Source organism: Eupeodes corollae, chromosome 1 (genome assembly GCF_945859685.1).
Source record: "Eupeodes corollae chromosome 1, idEupCoro1.1, whole genome shotgun sequence".
In the NCBI taxonomy this organism is placed as follows: Eukaryota; Metazoa; Arthropoda; class Insecta; order Diptera; family Syrphidae; genus Eupeodes; species Eupeodes corollae.
The window spans coordinates 89,265,405-89,289,566 of record NC_079147.1 but is presented as its reverse complement, the minus strand read 5'-3'; the positions used below and the strand labels follow the sequence as shown (position 1 = coordinate 89,289,566).

The 24,162-nt window shown below is 35.4% G+C and overlaps 1 protein-coding gene across 1 annotated transcript in view; it reads left to right on the top strand.

Moving 5' to 3' along the window:
• LOC129941702 (serine-rich adhesin for platelets) overlaps positions 1–24,162 on the top strand; it is a 426,963-nt gene that overhangs the window by 113,747 nt on the left and 289,054 nt on the right. The window lies entirely within an intron of this gene.

Here is a 24,162-nt window from a genome sequence, read left to right as displayed (position 1 = left end):
TTGTTGGTTTTATTTATTTATGCTTGTTGTTGGCGTCTTATGCTTATGCCGCCTCGCCACGCCGAGGGCAATCGGTAAAGGTCAAGGATTAACATGCTTAGTGTATATTTATGTCTTTTTTGTGCATATGTTTGAGGCTTTATGTAGTTATGATGTTTTATTATTTGTATTTCAATTCACACGGTGAGAGAGAGAGTGAGATAAAAACAAGAAGCTTTAAAATATGATCGACAGAAACTGGTTGCAATCGACTTAATCTGACAGCTATATCAGCACGAGAGTGCATTTAAGTGTCAGATTTATATTATACTCCAAAAAGGGCTAACTACGTAACGTAGCATAAATGTGAAGTATAAAGACACTGGTGGAGCCAGTTAGTGAATGTAAATTAGGGGTTTGGCACATAATATAATGATGTGAAGTTTATAATGGACGAGACTTTTCACAAGGGAATAAATTCAAGTTAAGGGGATTAATCTACATTTATATGTGCCAAAAATGGATTGACCCGTGCGATGGTCTTATAAAGTGAAGTGATAGCAACCTTGTAAGATGAAAGAAGCTGTTGAAGGATATCAATTCCTCTCTCTACTTATAGTGATTTAGGTCACTTTTTTGTTTTAGCCTTAGCTGTCAGTTGAAATCTGATTGCGGATTGAATATAAAATCAACTTTCTCGATTGTTCTTTGAAAATTCTAAAGAAATATAAAAAGTACAGAAGAAAATCATGAAAATAATGACAATTTCATAAATAGTGCGATTATGGGCTTAAAAAAGTCACAAAACACACGATTATGTTCGTTTAGAACTACAAGGTCTCACTAGCTTTTAAATAAAATAAAAAGAAATCTAAACATACTGATTAATTTAATTATTAATTAAGGTTGTTGGAAAGTCTTCGAATCCACACTCACAGGACAGCGAAGTAGAGGAAGACCGCGGATCAGGTGGCGCGCACAAGTGGAAGGTGACCTCTCCCAACTTGAAGCTTGAAACTGGGAACATCTAGCTAGGGACCGAGGAGAGCTTTGTTGGATGAGGCCCTAGTTCACACAGGACTGTAGCGCCACTTTTAGTAAGTAATGGCTGAAACACATACACGCTTCAGCTTCGTCTGCGTTACGTTAGGCCTGCTTCGAGGTTGAATGACATTTCTATTATTTCATCCCTCCAAAGAGCAAATATTTTGTTTGTTGACATTTTTTTTTACAGCTGATGAGCTGTCAGACAAAGCAAATGTTCAGATAATTGAACTGATCTTCCGTTTGGAGTCACATTACGTTACATTACATTCTTTTCCTTACGATTGTTTAACAAAACGTGAGGTCGAAGCTCCATTGTGATAGCATGCATTGAATTCTTATGGCTGAACTCGTAAACGCCAGGTGAAGTCGAAGGTGAAGGGTGTTTGTGTTTCAGCCATAAGTAATTAAGGTTGTGCCTTAAACAACAAAGTTCTCCAAATAGATCTCCAAATGGCTAAGTCTAAGTCGCTGTACAGCCCTTACAGCTCGTCGTTCCATCTTCTCCTCCAGTCACCTTCTATGCATTCAGGACCGTGGATCACGGGAAGAACTTTTCTCTCAAAACGGCCCTAGGTGCTTTCATCCGCTTTTTTCATAGTTCATGCTTCTGCATCCTAAAGCAGGAAGGAGATGATGAAGGTCTTATACAGCGAAACTTCGGTTCCTGGAGAGAGGGTTTTACTACTTAACTGATTTCTTAGCCCAAAGAAACAGCGGTTAGCAAGAGTAGTTCGACGTTTGATCTCATCACTGGTGTTGTTCTCTGTGTTCATAGCGTAGCCTAGGTAGACAAAGTCCTTTACTACCTTAAAATTTAGTCTGTCAGTTGATGACATTTTGGCCGAAAACGTCGTGGTCGTCGGTCCTTTCTTCATGACAACATGTACTTAGTTTTGCTCTCATTAACCGCGAAACAAATTTTTGCCACTTCTAACACGCTAAGTTCTTCCGATTATGTAAATGTCATCACCTTGCAACTTGACAGACTTTGGAAAGAAAGTGCTTCTAGTGTTGACGTGAGAGTTCTGCACTACTCTTTGAAGAAATCGCGTGACAGGCGGTGCCTTACCTTGTCTAAAAAAATGTTGACATCGAAATTTCGATTAAGTTGTTTTCAACCTTTCTGGAGCAGCACAAACGGATCAGTTTGGCAGTAATACCAAAAACTAGACATGGCGCTATACAGTTCGTGCCGTAATGTGCCGCCTTGAAATTAATGAAGGGATGGTGAGTGTCGATTTTATGTTCTTGTGTTCTTTCCAGGATTTGTCGTATTGTGAATATCTTATCGACTATGGGACTTTCCTGGTCTGAAACCACACTGATAAGGACTTAACAGGTCGTTGACGGTGTGTTTTAGAAGTTCACATATTACGGCAGAGAATATTTTATAAGCGATGTTGAGTAGACTGATTCCTTTATAATGGCTGAAACACAAACACGCTTCAGCTTCGGCTTCGCCTGACGTTTACGAGTTCAGCCATACGAATTTAATGCCCGCTATCACTATGAAGCATTGACCTCACGTTTTATTTGACAATCGTAAGGAAATAATGTAATGTTACGTAATGTGACTCCAAACTTAAGCTCTAGTTCAAATGTGCTGAACATTTGCTTTGTCTGACAGCTCAACAGCTGTAAAAAAAGTCAACAAACTAAATGAATTTGCTTCGGGGGAAATTTAAAGTGGTTATTATAAGCTGTGTAAGCTTCATATGTACTTCCGCGAATTGCTCGATTTCAAAGCTCATTTTTTTTTATTTTGAGAAGAAATAACTACTGCTAATGACAGAAGTGCCAGTTTAGAAATGTCATATTGGAAGTGTCATTCAAAGCAACTTCGAAGCAGGCCCAACGTAACGCAGACGAAACCAAGCTGAAGCGTGTTTGTGTTTCAGCCATAAATGGTTCAGTAAAGGATTCTTCGTTTTTTTCAGAATTGGGCAAACAATACTGAAGCTCCATTCATCGGGCATGCTTTCTTCCGACAGTATCTTACAGATCAGTTGGTACATGCTCCTATCCAAATTATCTCTAGTTGCATTGAAGAATTCGGCTTTCAAGCCTTCTGCTCCAGCGGCTTTATACATATACACTAATGATTATATTGCGTTTAAAATACCACTGTTTTCGCACATTCGGAATGTGTAATTTAAAAAAAAAATCCATTAGAAATTGTCTGTATCACACTTGGGGTGATTTTTACTGCGTAGGACTGTCATGCCAGAGGTCTTGCCTCTTCCAAAGAATTGACAAATCCTCCAAGGGTAATTCTTATCATGAAAAGTGCTTTCTCAAATTAGCCGTTCGGATTCGGCTTAAAACGTAAGTTCCCCTTCAATTCTGATAACGTAATTCGCACACCTAAATAGTTAAGAGTAGTAAGTAACTTATCACTAGATTTCTAACGACGATGCCTTCAAATTTCTTCTGCTTAAGGCTGAAGTATGTGACATGCAGCTATTAGTGCGTGTGCCACCTTTTGTGGACTCGAAATATCAATACATTTAGAGCTTTTTGTTACTATTGAAAATTTTGTCGGCTGTAAAGTGAGCAAAGATCGATTGAAAATATACAAATATACACTTTGACAAATGTAGCTTCAACAACGTAATCAACTGTCAAAGTAGTTTCCGTGGCATTATCTTTATTCTAAAGGTTTTGAGTTTAACTGCTTGTGTAACCTAAAAATAGTTCACGGGTGCGCCCACTTGTGAGGATTCGGCAGATAAACTGTAAGTCTCTTTCATTCCTAAAATGACTACACATCATATTGACTTTTTTGGTAATCAATACTACTATTTGGAGTCAATTTTCAGCCGATAACCGCTGACCGAAATTTAGTTTGACAACTGGATAGTCAATACAACAATCATCGATAGTCAATTTTGGCAAGTAATATGACAACCAAATTGTCATATTGACTACCGAAGTTGTTCTATTGACTACTTTTGTTGTCATATTGACTACCAGTAGCCACTTTTTTAAAATAAGATTGTTATTGACTATTTTGGTAGTCAATGCGACAATTTGGCCAAATTTCAAGTTGGTTATCGACGATTGTTAATATGAAAAATTTGTTTCTTCTGTGTTGGCACTAGACCCTGGTTTTATATACCGTTGTGCCACCTAGCTAATTTTTTACTATCAGAGTTCGGAAGCTCTTTTTTGATGTCTTGAAATGCAGTAAGTCCTCTTACAACCTATTTTAGACCAGTTTTAAATCTTTTGATTAAAAATTTTTCATACCAATGTTCTTCGTAGCTCTTTTATGTCTAGAAGCTTCATCAGAATCAGCATATAAAAGCCTCAAAAAGCACTTTACTTTTACCAATCAACCTACATTCTACATATCATCCAGCTTGACGTTTAAAGGTCTACAATATAATAATAGAAAAAAACAGCTAACAAATAGGAGCAATATTTTTTGTTCAACAAACAATACAACCATTCACAACAACAGCTTCTAAAAAAACATTTCGAAAAATCATTAAAAAGTGTTTCCGTTTGCGAGAACGACTTTGAAAATCTCATAATACAATCGAACCCAATTATTCACTTGTCCATCAAAAAACAAAGACCACCGATTTAAAGTTTTTGTTATCTTAATTTGTTTTGAAAGTTGCAGTTTCTATTCATTGTAGAAAATTAAAAGGTTTTCTTTTTATTGTTATTATTTTTCTTTTATTAATAGAATGCTTTAAAAAAGTTATCAAACTGTGCGAGAATAATTATTAGTGTGGTATAAATTTTTGGAAAACAAAATCAAAAAAGTGAGATAACCAAAATGGAATTCATTTGATATTAAAATAATTTCCTCAATCAAAAGACTCAAAAACTAGTTGGTGAATTAATCTTTTTTTTTTGGAATTTCGTTTGTTGTTTGTTGTTGTTGTTTTTGTTTACCAATAACAACAGCTGTCAAACATTTATATCGGTTAAACTTATAACAAGGTGCTTTAGCCCTCTTGAAGGTTAAGTTTGTTAACTTTTTTGAACTCAGTCATTCAAAAAATTTAAATGATTAATTCGATACAAGTTTATGATGATGATCAAATTGTATTATGATATGATGATGATGACGGTATACACATAGGTATGCATGTTATAATATTTTATGAACTTCGAAGATATGTTGCTATTGATAAGTATGAGACACAAAGTCAAGGTTTTGTCACCTTTATAATTTCATCATCAACTTTTCGCGTGGTTGGTTGGCTAACGAAAAGAAAACAAAACGAAAAATTGTCATTCCTATAATTTTTTGTTTTAACGTAGGTAAAAATCTTCAATCGGATTAAGATTGAATAAAAATATAATTCACATTCAAGGGCATCGTTTACACGGCAGTTAAGATGGAAGAAAAATAAGAAAAAAATGCTTTAAAGCCGGCGTCGAAATAATGTTGTTGGATGTTGGGGGATTTAATTCACTTTGAGATGATTAAGTGTGGTGATATTTATCTTAAATAAGTTGTAGGATTGCTAAACGGTGAGAAGGGATTAAACAATTATGATGGTGAGACATTCTTGATTTAAGTTTCGCACAACACCACAAGCAGACAGTAACAGACCCACGCATCTTGGATTGATGGTATTTTAACGATAGGGTGTTATTGTCCTTGAAAAACAAAATTATGAAATTTAAATTGAGATGGGGATTATTGAAAATGATCCTATAGGAATAATTCATTGCAAACTTATTTTAATTTTATGAATAATCGTTAAAGTTGTCGTCACTGTATTTATTAGGATTTATTTGTGATTTACTTCGAAGAAATTTTAATGTATGAATATTTCAATTCCAAATTATGTCTCATTGTCAGTCTGGAGAAGATATGTACTGATCCAACACCTCATGAACCTATCAACCTGACCCAAATGGTTACATGGGCCCCAGTCTCAGCCCAGCATTAGTCTATTGTCTGTTTCTAACATAGAAATCCGGCTCGAAGGACCAATTTAAACTTGATAATTCACAAATTAAAGATTCCTTACCACTGGTGGAGGGAAGTAAAAGATAACGAATTGGTAGGTTGCCTACTCCATCACCATGAAAGTGAAGGACATACTTAGGCTGGTTTAATGGGCTATTGTTATACCATATGCATCTTGAAGCTTTCTTCTTAGCTCAATAAACCAGTTTGAGTCCCTTACGAAACGTGAAAATGTACTTAGATCGTTATAGAAGAATTCTTTTACGTAATTTTTGCGTTTTTGAGCTAAAGCAGGGCATGTACCGACAGAGAAGACGAAGAACTGTTTCCTCCTCATTCATAAAGCTTTTGCAAAAATCATTTCAGAATACGCCTAGCCGTCTGACGTGCTTTTCTATTAGTCAGTGCCCGGTTATGACACCGATTATCAAGCTTATATGCGATTTGCTGAGAGATAGAAAGTGACTTAATTGCTTTAAATCTAGAGAAGACCAGATGTTTTTGTGATCAGACAACTGGTGTAGCAATAGTAGAATGGGTTGTACTGTACCATTCCTGGCAAGTTCATCTGCTTTACAGTTTCCTGGAATGTCTCTATGGCCCGGCACCCAGAAAAGTTAAATATTAAACTGTTGTGCCATCTTCATTAGAGAGGATCGACAGTTATGGACTGTTATAGAGTTTGCAGAGACAGAGTCCAGAGATTTGATAGCCGCCTGACTATCTCAGAAAATACTAATATCAGATTTTTATATCACGTTTTCTTTATACCAGGACAATACTTTCTTTTATCGCTAAAAGTTATGCTTCGAACAAAATGGAAATGAAAGACTTAATTTCAGTCTTTCAGAATACACACCTCCACAAACCCCTTCTGTTTTGTTTTTTTGTTTGACCCATTTTAACAAAGACTAAATTCATACACTATTTAAAAAAAATATTAGACCTTTTCAGAAGTAACGCATCGTTAAGTTGACACTAAATAAGAAAAATTAAACAAGCAAAAAAAAAAACATAGAAAACTTTAGACGACATTAATGACAAATTAAATTGACACTTATACGATATTTCCAACAACCTTCAAATTTCTAGAATTTTTCACTGACAATTTCTATAAATACTAAAAAATAGTTTGACATTAGAAGATATTTCTTTTATTTAAATTTTTTCCCTAACTGAGGTCAGAACAAACTTTCTTAAATGACAAATAATTATACTCGAAGTTAGAAAGAAAAAAATATCTTTAACCTACAATTTGTTAAAGGCAAGGCTTGGAATAAACTATGAATAATTTATAAGAATTTCAAAATACAACAAATCTTAGCCTAAACAGAAAAAAAAATTTAATAAAATTAGAAAAACAAAATAAATAAACAAAAACAACAACTAAAAAAACTATTACCAAGCTTTATACTTCGTCATGCGCGGTTTGGCTAGTTCAACACACTTCACACTCATATTAGCTATTCCCTCATGCAAACGACTTTATACTCGAACATGGCCTTAAAAAGCCTTGAGCAAAGTACAATTTTCTTCATAGCTATTGCTTTGGTAGGTATGTACTTACTTACCTTTCTGAAAAAGTAATAATAAAGGTTTACCCATTAAGCTTTCAAAAATGTGTGGTTTTTATTTTTTTACAAATTTGTATAAATAAATTGTTAGTCGTAAGAACGGAATAAACAATGATATGTGTTATATTATTATTGGCATAATAAAATAAATAATAACTTTTACATTTTAAAGACTTAGACTTTACGTCGCCCTAATCGCTGAATCTCTAACGACTGTTTATATGATGATAGATTTCTTACAATATATTTTGGTTTATAAATTTGGCAATAAATTAATAGAAATTAGCAAAATTTTATGGCATCGCACTAAAATTTAACCTACCATGGAATTGGTGTTAGATGGTGAGGTTTATTTTTCGATGTTTTATTTAACCAGTTTTGGTTGGATTTTATTTGCGTTTTAAATTTAACGCATTCGATTTTTGGCTTTAGAGCCAAATCAAGTTTGTTTAAATATCTGATGAGGTTAGTTGTAGAAATTAGTCATTCTTGTAACTTGTTTCTTTAAGTTGTTAAATTTGAAGACCTATTATATTTTAAAATTATATTTAAGTAGCACTTATTATAATTGAATGCTTGAAGGCGTCTTTAATGATCTTTGACCATATACAAGTTTTAAAGGAAGTTGACTTTGTAGTATTTTTTTTTAGGAAAAATGAACGGTCTTATTATTTTGAATTAACTAGAAAATTATTGTAATCAGTTTGATTGTAGAATTGAAAATTCTGACATTTCTCGACGTTTCAAGGTCCGTAAAAAGTCAGTTGTCGGCCATGTCTCAAGAACAAGAAGAGATATCGACTGAAAATTAATTTTGTCTTACAGATAATAGCATAACACCAAAAGATGCAGCTATGACTTTCAGAATACTTGGGAGAGTGACAATTCAAACAAAGTGAAACATTTGGTTGGCACCCAATATCTTTCCGCTAGTAGCTTCAATTAAGTTTGCGAAGTGATACCAAACAAAAAAGTATTGTAGAGCATACGTGTTATTTTAGAAACTATTACGGTATATTTGAGCATGTTTACAAAATTTGTACAGTTTATACCAACCCCGAGTACCATTTAATATTTCGTTAAGACTATTGACAGTTAAAAAACTTTCTTGGAAATACAATTGCCAAATTTCTTGCAAAATTGGGAACACAGCTATAAAATGATAAACATCTTCTAGTTCTCTTCTATTACACAGGTTACAAATTTGCTACAAATCAACTCTATGGGGGATGGAATTCAGGTTGAGAATTTTCACCCTTGCTTTAAAAACTGTACTTATTAAATCGGCTGATTTTTTAACATTAAAATAGCTGTCTTCCCTAGGTATTCGGAGATTGAGTTTACTATAAATATTTCTAGAAGAAGACGATGATGCTCTGGTCAAGTGTTGCTCGAATATTGCGTCTTCTATTCCTGAGATGATAGTCACAGAAAAATGCCACTCTGTAGATTTCGTTCAGTTATTGAAAACGCGATGTTATGAGATAGGGCCAGCTGGTTTCATTCCCTGAAAGGTGATGCATTTGTTTGCAATAGTCTAACCAATATCAATTTATGAAGACTGGTATCACTTCTTCTCATGACTCTCGTATAATAGTCTGAAGTAGCCTTAAGGTTTCTTATACAGATTGGCGGTAATCCTGTTTCGACATGAATAGCGTAGGTCGGCGTGAAGTTGCGTTTAAGAAAATGTATTTGGACCACCTCAAACTCTTCGAACGGACTAACCCAAAATGCTTGTATCCCCAAGCACATACAGGTGTTGACTGTAGCATTAAAAACCTTGAATTTTGACGAATAGTCAATAGTCGGCCACATTGAATTCAATGATAACTTAGCTTCACCGCTTTTTTTCTTGGCGTGCTTGGAAAAGTTTAAGTTATACGTAAACAGAACTCCTAGATACTTAAATTCACGTACACATTCAATCCGTTCGCCAACAAGTCTCCAGGCTTCTTCAGTAGCTTTTGTTTTTTGAACGTTAATTTTCAGATCCCATGTTTGACAGTACGACTGTAATTTATAAATTTGAAGTTGCAGTGAAATCTTTAGCATAGAGCAAAACTTTGATGAGAGTTCCCGGAAAGATTACGCCACCCGGTAGAATAGCAGAAATATCACCAATAAACAGAGCGAATATCAAAGGGGTCAAAATGCATAACTGTAGAACGCCTGCCGTGGTTTCAAACCAATCTGACAGTTTAGATCCATACCATACAGCTGCGTTTGAAGATTTCAGAAATTGAAAATACAGCATCAAACATTTACGTGACATTCCCTAAAAATTCTTTATTTCAGACTATAAAACGGAAAAAAAACATGCAAAGGTTTTTTGATTGCTAGGTGAGAATGAATAGGGAATTCTGTTTGTATATCATCCACCTAATTTTTCAATCCGACTGAAATAATTCTCGGAAATCTTGGAAATAAACAATACAAATGTTTTAAAAACTTGAAAAATATATGGTTTTCAAAAAAGCAATTGACAAATATTAAATGGTACGACTCTTCTTGTATCTTTTATAATATATACGCAAAACTCGGCACAATGTGGTCTGAGCTATGCCTAATTCTTGAAAACGCAGCTGCTGAGTCGTTTAATTGATTGATTTGCATCATTTGAATGGCGCTGATTAATGCGTATATCGTCTCCCAAACAAGGGAAAGGAAAACTCCAATATTTTGAATCTCAGGTCTATAAGTGTTCTCCCTAGATTCGGTAAGGTATTCGAGAAAGTTATAAATAGAGCTTTGTCTAAGCTGAGGACAACCGAAATCATCATCGACACCATTCATGCTTGTTGGAAATATTCAGTGAAACAATTCAAAAAGACAAACGGGTGCTTGTCTGGCTTGGAGAAGGCATTTAATACCTTAGGTTAGAAGGCCTACTGAACAGACTTTGGAAAATGTAAATTACTGTTGTTGTCACAGGTGGCAATGTAACTTCTACCGAAAGCCTTGATATTAAAAATAGTCTTCAGCAGGGAGCGGTTAACTCGCCTATCTTGTTCTGAATTTGCACCACAGCGATCTGATAAGCAGCAAAACTCAGGAAATTGCTTACGTCGACTTCCTTATTGCGTACAGAACGGTCACAAAATTTGAGGTTATCAGGACAACTTTCCAGAGTGATATCGACAAGATTCAGCAATATTGCGATGACTGTAAGTTAAAAATCAACTTTTAGAAATGCGAAATTATTCTGTTAAGGACTCCGTTGTATGGAGTCTCAAAGGATGCTAGAAAGCACTGGAAAAATCTAGTGATCGTGGGACCAAATAGACAGCTTCTGGCGAATAAAAGTGTAGTAATGTATCTTGGCATCTAGTTAGATCAATATTTATATTTCGACAGAGATATTAGTGCTGCTCTGGCCAGAGCTAGAAGAGCTTTCACCCTGATAAAACGGTTATTTTTTTAGCAGCCGTCTGGACAGCGGGATGAAGGTCGGCGTACATTGATTTAAAATTTCGGAACATTGCAATGATAGGGAAAGATAGAGCGTGGCAAGGCTGTCCACATTCGCATAGTAGGGCTAAAAATTGAATCTTTGTACTTCATACAACGACCGACGTTGGGCTCAAGGGTAAACTGATGGGTATTCCTAGAAGCGAGGGTTATGGTTAAATTATTTTGGGAGAGGAATGCAACTGGCTATTTCACTAGAGCATAGTCCGTTAAAAATATGGTAAAAAAGGGTGAGACAAGATACCTTGCGACGATGTTTGAGTGAAGCCAGATCAGACGGTGAGACACAGAAGGTGGTTGCTGACGCACATTCCGAGGATGTCGAGATTTTTCGATTCTTTGATGCAAGTTCCACTCAGAGATAGTGGCAAAGAGGGTTTATCTGGCTTTAACGATACAAGACACCATTGAGCTTTCCAAGCATTAAATACCACATGACCAATGAAAAAGCTTACTCAGTGGTTTTGCCAGCGTTTAAGAACATCTCTTCAGAGAAACAGTTGGATCGGTTTTAAAACAATGGAAACTTACCTCCTTGATCCTAATAACCTTTTAACAGCTCACATAAAAACATGCGTTTTTTTAGGTCTGTTGTTTTTAAACCTATTCCTGATAAAAGATCTCATTCCCAGGAGAATCAAACTTGTGATCATATCAGCCCTGGCGTCAACGTCAATGTTTAAGTTTTTGAGTTATGTTTAGTAGGTCTTGAAAATTTTTTTAGCTAACCAACCCGTTGTCTCACTGATTCGACAACATCACACGACAAATATGTAGACTCACGTTTTCGTTCTAAACTTGTTCTGGCTTGAATTACGACCGAAAATTGGAGTTGACGCTTAATTTGCGGTCACCGAATCCCTATTTCGGTATAACTTTTGTATAATTTTAATATGAAAGAGATGTTGAAAGTTAATTGTGCGTTCCCAAATTGAATCCAAAGCTGTCAAGTCCCTATTAGAAAATCCATTACAAAGTTTATATAACAATTGTGGTCTTATAACCTCGCTATCATTACTAACTGTTTTTGATGAGCCTAGAGTCCTAAAGCCCAAGTTGAAAATATCATAAAAACTGAATATAACTATCAGAACTTATTATCATTTTTAAATCTATGAGTAAAGTATCAGTTTAGTTTTATTTATTTATAGTCGTAGAGTTGATTTTCATTATGTGACTTTTTATTAACTTTTCACTTTAAAGTTCTTAGAAGGTGTGTGTAAGACTAAGCTATTAGAAAGAAAGCATTAAATTTTCTTACGGAAATAAAATGCAACTTAATACTAATTACTATTGACTCCACATTTTTTTCGAAATTCTTTTCGATATAAAGTTTAAAAATTTATTTAATTGCTTAACGATAATTATACAAATAGAATTCGATACGTTCATAATCTATATTGGATATCTATATTTTTCTTATACGACTTCGAGTATATGAATATTTAAAAATAAATACCAAAACAAGCAGTTAACATTTTTATTTTTAAATATTTTTTTTTTAACAAAATGTTAACCAACAACAAGAAATATCAAAACAATATCACATAACCATATTACAATATCGAGAAAGTATATCTGATCAGGTCATCTGCATAAATTAAATATCGATTTTGAGTGCAGCGAGCGACGATACGCGTGGAGCGATCGGTTACGACTTTATTAAAAATGTTGGTTATTTTTCTTACAACTTTTTCATTGACAGAGTAATCAATTATCTCGGTGAGAAAAAACCGAGATGATGCCCATTGAAGATCAACATTAAACATCTTGGCGGCACAGCGGTGGCGGAACCGGCTAAGGAGGGATTTGATTCGATTGCATTCGATTTTTCGATTCGATATTCAGACAGACGACGAGGACGGTTTGAACATCATTTTGGAATTATGCAATTTTGAAGATGCTATTTAATAGTAGAGGAAGTGGTGTTGTATTTCATTTTTGAAACCCTATTCCAATTTTGATTAAAGATGATATCAGATTTTGAAGCATGAAGAGAGGGGTTAACTCATAATAGATCAATGGAATACATAAAGTTTCTATACAAATATTTCAAATTGGAAAAACGGTGTTAATGACGTTACGTTCCTTGGCAGTTTTTTCTATTCCCCTTAAAAGAGTTGGTGTCATATTTCTTACTGGCATAAGAGATATCTCATCAAAGATCCTTAAATATGTTCATTGGGACACCTGGAATTCTGAATTCTCAAATTACTCCGATCGAGAACCAGAACGAAATGCGGATAGCGCCAAGGTGTCAACTTTTCACATTGGAATGAAGAAGGAAGAAAGTTCCAGTATAATAAATTAACAACAATACCTCTCGAACTACTCGATTATAATTTGACGTTGAATCATCTTCTCTAGACTTTTACAATATTTTTTCGATGTCCAGTTATTTGCCCAATGACTTAATGTCTCTGGACTTGAGGAAGAATAAATTCGAAAGTGCTGAAAGTAACATCGACGCCGCGACGGACGAGTTGGTAACGATCTGTTACAAGATGCGCGCGAGACATAAAACGGATATTATGTGCGCCGAGGATAAGAGGATATCATTTTATTTTGATTATCGTCTTTAAATTGACTTTTTCTTTTATTCATCATTAAATAATAAAAACAATATATGTATATGTATGACTTTGTATGAACAAATGAATGAAATAAATGAATGAATAGTGTGGATATTGTGGATATTTTGATACACGTTTTGTATCGCATTAATCTGTTGTCAGATGCGTGTTCAATGTTCGCTTTAGGTGGCTTAAGATAAACGCTTCCGAAAAAGAAAAAGTTATCGATGGCATCGCTGAGCTGTGTAGCGTTGCGTTGCGTTGCGCTTTTGAGAAATGAATCAGCTTTTGATGAATTAATGCAAACAAAAATCTTATGTTTGTTTTATTGGGATGTTTTTTTTTATATATATTTTTCTTTTTTAATTGAAATACATAAATATTAATAAAATGAAAATAATTTAAGGAGAGGTAATAAATTGACAATTTACGGATATATAATGATATAAATGGGCGTGGATGGTAGGCATTTAATAAATGTCAGTCAGTATGCATTCAATTTTTCAAAAAGAAAATGATTAAGTTGCGTCAATTGCAAAATGTTGGTTTTTGAGAGAAATTTTTGTTTTGGGTGTGCATAATTTTATTTGTTTTTTAAGGGAAAGTTATAAACTTGAAAAATGAGTACCCAGGTATTTGTTTATATTTATAATTATCCAATATTTATATAAGGTGGTGAAAATGCTGTGAACTTCAATGAAAAGAAATGTTTAGAAGTTTATTTGCTTCTCTTGAATATTCAATGGATTTGTAAGTTTTTGAGAAGTAAGATCAGGCAATATAATTAGTTCGCCGCCTGTACTAGAGCGAGTTAGTGATTCTATGGAACCAATCTTTTTTTGGCACTCGTACTGTGGAAAGAGTTATAAAAGATCTCAACATTCATAAATCCGCTGATCCGGATGGTAACCCCGCTGTTGTTCTGCAGAGGTGTTCTTCAATGCTGGAAAAACCTCTCCGTAAGCTTTTTTATCTGTCCTACTCCTCAGGTCCCGTTCCGAGCGGATTTAAAACCGCATTTCTTCAGCCCATTCCCAAAATCGAATCTTCTTCACCGTCTCATTACCGACAGATTGCACTTATGTGCCTTCTCTCCAAGGTCATGGAAACGCTGATTAATTATCAGCTCAAGAAATATCTCGAAGATCGACAGCTTCTTAATGACTGACAATACGGCCTTCGTAGCAATAAGTCCACTGTTGAGTTCATGGTTCATCTCACCGGACAGTGGAGCAAAAGTGAAACTATTGCACTTGATATTTCAAGAGCATTTTATAGGGTTTGGCATCTTGCTCTTTTATCGAAAATGCGTGCTTTTGGTTTCACGAATCACTGCTTCATTGGATTAGTAATTACCTTTCGAATCATTCAATACAAGTGTATTGGATGGATTTAAGTCTGAAAACCACAAAATAAATACTGGTGTGCCCCAGGGCTCCGTTTTGACTCCAACACTGTTATTCATTTTTACTAACGATCTCCTGTCTGCAACTTCTAATTCAATAGATTGTTTCGCTGACGATAGAATCACATCCCTTAACTTCAAATGTGGAACTGCAATGACAAAATATGATAAGTTTATTAAATTCAGACCTAAACAGCACTGTACAATGGGAAATAAAAAAACGGGTGGAATTTAATGATTTGAAAACCCAATGCTGTCTTGTATCGTTAAAGCGAGATGTACCCCCCTTGCCATTATCCCTGGATAGCACTTACATCGAGGAGACTGAACATCTCGATATTCTCGGTATGTGAACCAACAACCATCTGTGTGGAACGATCACATACGCTATGCCGCCAAAAATGACGCAAGATGTTTGAGCCACTCTGATCTGGCTGTTATTTACAAGATTTGTATGCGTCCAAAGCTTGGGTATAACTTCCATATCTTGGTTGGTGCTCCTGCAACTTACTTAAGCCTCTTGGACAGTATTAAACGTAGATCATTTAGATTGATTATTGATAAAACTATCGTAGGATCATTTACGTCGCTCGTACATCGTCGTAAAGTTTCCTGTCTCACTCTCTTTTACCGTTATTTCAACGGTTTATGCTCTAGAGAAATAGCCAACTGTATTTCTCCTCTTAAACTGTTCAACGTAATACTCGTGCTTCTAGTATACCCACGAGCCCAACTTTGGCCGTACTGTCAAATACAGAGATTCGTTCTTTAGCCGAACTACGCGAATTTGGAATTCTGTCTTTTCCAGCCATTTCAAGATTCGGGAATTCAAAACCAATGTGCACCGACACTTCCTTTCAACCCCTCTCTGCCTTTCATAGTGCTCACAATAAGAATTTTGAGATTTTTTTAAAATGGTCACGGGAGCAAAAATTGATGAGTTTCTTACGTACCTGCCTCATTTTTAAGGAATAAAGAAAAATACTTTATTCGTGCAGTTAAACGGGAGTTCTTGAGACCAATTTAGGTGCTCCTGAGCCCAGATCAATCGTTTTTGGAAAATCCGGCTTCAGTGCCGGCTTGAGTGCTCTAAGACCAGCTGTCACGAGCCTTTTTCTCACTGAAATTAACGAAATTACTTTTTTCTTTAGCTTGACACAGATCGTTTTTAAGGTCTACCGAAGTCCTGAACCGATGCCGACGACTGTACAACAGCAAAAAACGATCTTCCCCTGGTTTTGTCTTTTTTGGCTTCCCAGAGCCTTTTTTCCTGCTAGTAGTCCCGGTCTCACTATATTTTTTCAAATTCCAAATTGCTGAGTAATATTCAGTCTTCTGAAATTATACGTTTTGTTAAATTGAGACGTGACAAAAAAAATATTGGCTTTATGTTCCGAACTGAGTTTTCCCATTTTTTATACAAAATCACTTCGGTTGGTATTGGACTACTATTCCGAGCCAAATGCAGGTCATATTGATAATAACATCAACTTTTATTCAGTGTTTGAATGACATGTTACTACCTAGTAGCCCCTAAATTCCAAGAAATGATCTCGAAAACGGTAATAAAATGTTTGAACACCATTTTGAGAACAGCACTGTATGTCCAATCCAGTGCCACTTTTGTCATCCTGTAATAAACACTATGGGTTCCTGGCTCGTTCTCACATACAAATGAGGATTAGATGTTTTGAAGACCTCTATAAACGGAATTTTGCAGCTTTTTTGTGACAGAGTTTGTGGATTTCTAAGTGCTGCATCCAGAAAGCAGCATGGATTCAACATTGGATTGATGCTTAGTCTTTAAGCTAATAGAGTTGTTTCCCCATATTTTGGAAATCATGTTCAAAACATCGACTTGGATTTATGAGGAAGTTCTATTGCTAATCCTTTTAGTTTTTTCACAGTTGATTTTGAGTCCCAAGATTTCTGCTTCTCTCTTCACCCCTGTTATCATTTGATATAGATCCTATGCGACAGTAAGCATACATTTTCCGGGTGATCAAAATGTTTGAGGAGATATTGAAAAGTAAATTGAATTCTCCAATCTACTTGACAAAGTTACTTACAGTACGTCACATATCACCAAAATAAACAGTATTGGTGATAGCATACAGCCTTTCCTTACTCCACTATGAATCATTCAAAGCCTTGATAATACTCGTAGCAATCAAATTTGATAAGTTCTAAAATCTCTTCGGGCAAAGTTGTGCACAAATTTTAATTAATTAACCTGATAATATGTACTACCCGTAGCGTGATGGTTAGTGCGTTGGACTTTCATGCCAGAGGTCTTGCGTTCAATCTCTGCCTCAGCCATCTAAGAAGATTTTTTGACGGCTACAGCCTTTTGTGAGGAATCTACAAATCCATCACTAGAAAATCTTTCTTAAATTAGCCGCTGGAATTCGACTTAAAATTGTAGGTCCTCTACATCACTGACATGATTCGAATACACAAAAGGCTGAGAGTTGTATGTCACTAGACTCTAGTCTTCAACGAACTAAAGCACAACCTTAAGTATTTAGTATTTAAAAGAAAAACAATGTGTGGGAAATTTTGAATAAAATGGCTTTTTAATGAATCTTGTTATTAAAATGGAAAAAAATCGATTTAATTTCCTTAAAACTTCTTTTAAGCATAAATTAAATTGAAAATTATAACAAATTTACCCTTTTTAAAAAAGAAATTCTCATCCAAAATGTTATTCCCATAGCCAAACTTAAATGCTTAAAATTCTTATTCGAATACTTCTTACGTTCCAAAAGTAAATAAATCCCATCTTTGTTTGCTTCTTCACGAAATTGCACGTATATCACCTATTTCACCAAATGCCATAACACTAAAGAATAATACAAAATTCAAATACTACAAATAACGAGTCTTGAAGTCTTCACACCATCGTTTTAAACCTATTGTTGTCTTTCCTTCAACTCGACTTGAATATAAAAATTCGTTACCTCTCTTTCGTCTTTGTCTTGTGTTTGTGCCTTAACAAAACATCTCACATAATTTAGAACCTAACAATTTATTTTTCTCAGCATTATTTTCTTCAATCTCCACAATGGAGCTCGAGCTAAAGCTGGAGCAACTGATAAACTACAAGTATTTCAGCTTCAATGAAAATTCTAACCACACCTCATCCATTAGCGTATAGTTTTGAAGAACATTAAAACTATTCTGTTAGAACATAATAAACGCGAGGGAACTTCAAGTTTTCTGATGTCTAAGTAAATTGCAAGAATAAACCAATTCCGCGTATAGCAAGCACTTAAACTTCACTAAACTCCGCCACGGTCTGGGGACCGCCTTAGTCTTGTTTTGTAACACCAGTCAAAGTATATTCTACTTATATGGATACATGGTGAGGTGAGTCGCCTTAGAGGCTAACAAAACCTACATAACAACAAATGTATAGTTTAAAAAATATTTATTACCGTTTGGTGAACAAAAAACTGAATTGTTTATTCCACATGTTGCAGTTGCAGTTGCAGCATCAAATGCAAGGAAAATAGCAACAGCCACAGTGCAGTGCAGTGCAGTTATAGCAGAAGCACTGCTCCACTAAGCACTGAAGCACTAAGCGGGGCCGTTGCGCCGAGCCGCCGCCAAATTGTGCAATCGACAAAATGTAACTACAACGTGAAACACGACTTGAAGCTATTCCGTCCGAACTCCGAATCAAGCCATGTGATCCAGAGCCAGACCGTTGATGGTGGTCTTCAGCACGTCATGATGCATCCTAATGGTGGTTATACCCTTTCCTCTGTTTCATGTGTGTCTACGATATGCCCGATGATGATGATGATGATGGGAAACACAAATCTGGATATGATGGGAATCCTCGGTCTATGCATGGGCCAACCATAAAAAAGGGACAGCATCATCATCATTCCATGCAGTTATACACTCCATTCTCAAACTCTATGACGGAAGAAGTTCCATTAGCATAACTGGGACGAAGAGCGAGGACAAACGATGACAACGACTATGCGACGGTATGCATGCGGACATTGTTGACTCATCTCTAACAGTGATTTTACTCTTTCGCATACTTAATTACATGATGGAGGAAGAGATCAAGATGATGTTGTTTTGCCCTCCAGTCCAGAGCATATGTGATGAGAAAATCTGGGGGAACCCCTGTTTTTCGAAGTATAATTTGTTGTAAGTTAATGTACTTAGTTATATCTACAGGAAAAAAGACGTAAGTCGTGAGTAATAAAATCAAAAAGCGGTGAATATCGTGAGACTTGTATATCTGTCTTCAAAAAGCAAAGTGAGTCTGTCCAATTAGGAGGATGTAAATGTAAATATTAAATAAAAGAACAACCATTGATGGGTTATTAGCCTAGATATACTTTAGATTGATCTGTAGCCCAATCATTTACAAAACCCCTAAATTAAAGATTTTAATCAAATTCTGTTAAGAAATGGAAATGGAGACGTCAACTTAATTATTGAATACCAAACAAATTTCTGGATGCAGCCTTGCATCAGCAGAGTCACAACAGTTTTCAAAAAGTGTTGTACGTGTAAGTTGTTCGTATCCTTAAGGAAGCTACACATCTTTCCATCATCAAGAACACTACCTAAGGGCTATTTAAATTTTGACAGCGCTTACAGCGGCCATATTGTTGTAAATTCAACTGTCAAATTAGTTCTAATTAGTGTCTTTATCTCAATTACCGTGAAAATAAAAATATAAGCCCAGTTTACCAAAATCATTTTATTTTAAAAGTTGAGCCACATTCTATTTCGTATAGCTTATAAGACCTTGAGTTTTCACGGAACGAAACTTGGTGAATATTGCGTCGTGAACTAGGACTGCATCTGTACAAAATTTGTTTAATCCAGGAGCTGAAGATAAACAATCAAATACAACGAACGTGTGTTCGTTGAACGGGCTCAACAAATAAAAATAATCAAAATTTGCATCGAAACATCATCGATTCATGAATGCGGCAATGAACAAAGCTATCGAATTTAAGACTATATCATCCACATGAAATGTACCGAAAATACATATAACCACTTGGTGGAAATTTAGGATTCCGAGACGGGGCAGGCATCATTGGTAAAAATATCTTTGAGAATGAAACTGGTTAGGCCTTCCGACACCATTAACTTGTGGTTCTTATAGTACTGCGGCGGCACTAAGTGGTATCTCAAGGAAATTCAAGGGAATGTTCATTTCACGTGAAGGTGATGTGAACTCACCTCTAAAATCCAGCGATTTGACAACGTCAGAGTTTTTTCTGACATTGATGCAGTGGCGGGATAATAACGCACAAAACTTATCGTTGCCTTTAAACTTCAAACTTCATAAATTTATCTTTTCTACATGAGAGTGTTTGTTCCTCTGAGTATTTTGAACGACAAGATCGATTTTGTAGAATATTTTTCAGTTTCCACGAAGTGAATTGTTTTTTGTCACCTGTGAAAAATAGATAAAATGCATTAGTGCCATTAAGCTGTCATTACTTCTCTTATCATTCGATTCTTAATCGCTTATTTTGAAGAAGAAAGTCTAACCTTGGTCTAGTAAATTCCAGTCTTACAATAAACCAATTATGACCAACTCCACTAACTTCTTTGACAGTTAGTTGTTTAAATGTTACAAGTTCGTTAGCTGTGTGTCAAATTGCTATTGGCAATATTGTATTACTTAAGAAGTCAATGTCGAAGTTCACGAAAGAAAAGTAGATCATCAGGAAAAATAAAACTACAAGAGCAAACACATTGAAGCCAATGCCCTTTTGTCTTCATTGTGTTTATGCCTTTATTTTATTCGTAGCTTACGGTACCGTTGCTTTTCTTTCTTTTATTTTTGTAATCTATACAATTGCCTCGCGTCTTTGTATAAAACTTATCCTCTTTTTGTTTTCAATGTTTCTTTTTATTTGTTTCGCGTGTTGGATCCAATTTCGTTACCGTTTCTCATTCATTCAAAAAATCTTAAATTCAAAGACAAGCCTTTGATTTTGCGCTGAATAGAGTTGCCAACATCAAATATTTGTGTATTGTCTTGTAATTTGAAATATTTCACTAAGTTTCACTAAGGACTTTTGTTGGGATTAGAAGTTGATCTGGCAACTCTTTGTCTTTGAGTAAACACATCAACAACAAAAATATACACAATCTACAAAGCGGTAATCGTGTAACGATAATCGCTCGATCAAAATCCATCGAAGAGGATCGATCATTCACGGATTCGTTTGTGGCCTGTTCTGCCGTAGCGTCGCGTCATTTTGCGTCGTTGTCGATGGTTGCTGATGGTATAATTGGTGCGGCTTGCAGGGAACGGAGGATACAGGATAGATTTTTGTATTTAACCAGTCTTGCAACAGATTAAGCCACAAAGCTTCTATAGGTATGGGTAAAGGTAAACAATTTTCTGTCCGCGTCTATTGGGAATTGGGCAACAGTTTACAGTAGTGGCGCGCGCGCGCTCTTAAATCCATATATGGCCTACCAGCAGCTATTAGGAAGGGTATACGAAGCGACATGGACGGCGAGTATGGGATCAGATGACGACGTCGATGTTGATTTCGACGATGTCGAGCCAAGCCGCGCCGATCTTTTCTCGCGATGATGCAACATTATTGGTTTTACAATTTGCGGCACCACTCAAACTAAGCTCCAAAAGTATACATATATTCTTAGTTCCCATAGTTTTATTTTATTAATCGATTAATGGCCAATTAGTTGTCGAATATTCAATAGACTTTGGCGCTGTATATTAGCTGACAAATTGTCGCGCTTGCATAGGCTTTTGTCGCGCACCTATAGCCGCCATATTCATATAATCATATAGAGATGCAAATGTAATTCGATAATCCGATTCGACGACAACGACGACGTCTCCAACGTCGAGCAATGGCGCGACGCGACTTTGTGGTCTTTGAGGTATGTAAACAAACTAAAAAAAGAAGCAAATTAATTGGCTTTCGATTGCATTCGATTTCATTAAGTTTTGTGCATTTTGACAATTAAGAAAACAAACAATCAAAGTTCAGGAATTATTATCATCATTACGAACTTCCCGATGTCGAATTTTTCATATGGCATAAGATTAGTATAGGCTAAAGCTGGGTTAGGTACATTTGAATGCATAATTTCATGGCAACAAGGAAGAGAAGATACAAACATTAGATAGGTACCAAGAGTGTATCTTAAATGAAAAATGTGTGCGCTGACACTGAGCTGAACGAGCATGCGCAAGCGGCGCAACACCTTTATTTTTGTTTATTATTTTCTATACATCAAACGCCATCTGATGGCTAAAGTTTTTCACACTTTTCTGTTATTTATACAAACATATATTTCTTCTTCTGTCGTTAAATAATAGTTAGCATAGGTATTGGGCTTCGTCTCTACAAAAAAGATATCCGCCGACACCTTTTATGCGGCGGCGGTGGCGAGGTCCGACGACGCGATGTTGATAAAAAATATTGCAATTGCAAACGAAATTCAAACGTGTAAACGTAAAGCTATCCCTTTTTAGCAGAGGAGAAAGTAAGATTTTGAATTTGGATTTAGGTACAAATGTACAAGGTAAGATATTATAGAGTTCAGTGCGCCTGCGCGCATTGTTTTTAAACAGCAAGTTGCAACTTAGTTGCATTATTGTTTCACATGAGTTGAAATTTTGCACTTTCGGGAACGACCCACAATGGACACAGTAGAGAAGATAGAACTCAAATTCACAAAAATTAAATATAAAAAATATAGCAGTCATTACTTTGTTGAAACTGACACAAGTCAATTTGTTGCAGATCGAAAACTGAAAGAAAAATTAAGCAAACTTTCAGGAAGTTCATGCCTCTTGTTGAATTTAAACTGATTTGAAAAAATGTATGACATGTATAGAAAACAACATTAAAAACTGTCTGTTTCAACAAAGTGAAACTTTCAGGTTCGCCTCCCAAGCAAGGTTGTTGTTATTTTAACAAAAAGCTATTAAAATATTCGATACATGATTCTAAGCGCTTTTCGAAAGCGTGTTAATCTTAAACCTTTCTTGTAGTTTTTGGTTGACATTTAAAGAATGACAGTTGTCATTCTACATGTCATAATGAAAAATAAAACTTCGTTACTTTAAAAAAACTTTTCACTGTACCCAGATAAATTTGTTTTTTTATTCAGCTCGCACTCTTTTTAATTGTCAGAAAAATATTAAGGCATACCTACTTACGGACATTTTTGAGTTGACTGACTCAAGACTTATCACTTCAAAGCCATAGCAAATTCATAAAGAAATGCTTAATTTTCTTATAAATTAGATATGACAAGACATCGAAACAATTTGCTTGAACAAAATATCAACAATGAAAACACTGCTTGATTTAATTAAAGTAATCTTCGACAATGACATTTATAAAGAACGCCACTAAAAAAATGTCAAGTTCAACGAAATGAAATTTTGAGGTTGCGCTTCCTAACAATTTTGTTGATATTTTGACAATAAGCTATTAAAATATTCGCGATATGATTGTAAGAGCGTTTGGAAACCGTGGTGTTTTTGAACCTTTCTTGTAATTTTCGGTTGACATTTAGAAAATGATATTATCATTCTAACGGTAGTACCCGTGGCATGATGGTTAGTGCGTTGGACTGTCATGCAAGGGGTCTTGGGTTCAATCCCTGCCTGTGCCACCTTAATTTAAAAAAAAAATTAATTTTCGCGGGTACTGCCTCTTGCGAGGAATTGACAATTCCTTCAAGAGTAATTCTTGTCATGAAAAAGTGGTTTCTCAAATTAGCAGTTCGGATTCGGCCTTAAATTGTAGGTCCCTTCCATTCCTGATAACAGTACTCGCACACAGGAATGGTTGAGAGTTGTAAGTCACTAGGCCCTGGTTCACAACGGACTGTTGCGCCACCCCATTTGATTTGATTATCATTCTAACTGCCATTTAATTTTCTTATGAATCAAATATGAAAAGACATCAAAACTATTAGCTTGAAAAAATATGTACAATGAAAACACTGTTATATGATTTGATTAAAGAAATCTATGACTTGTTTGAAAAACGTCACTCATAAAATGTCAATTTCAACAAAGTGAAATATTTAAGTTAAGCTGCCAAGCAAGGTTTTTGTTACTTTGATATTAAGGTATTAAAATGTTGTAAAAACGTTTGGAAGCCGTGGTGTTCTTGAACATTTGTGGTA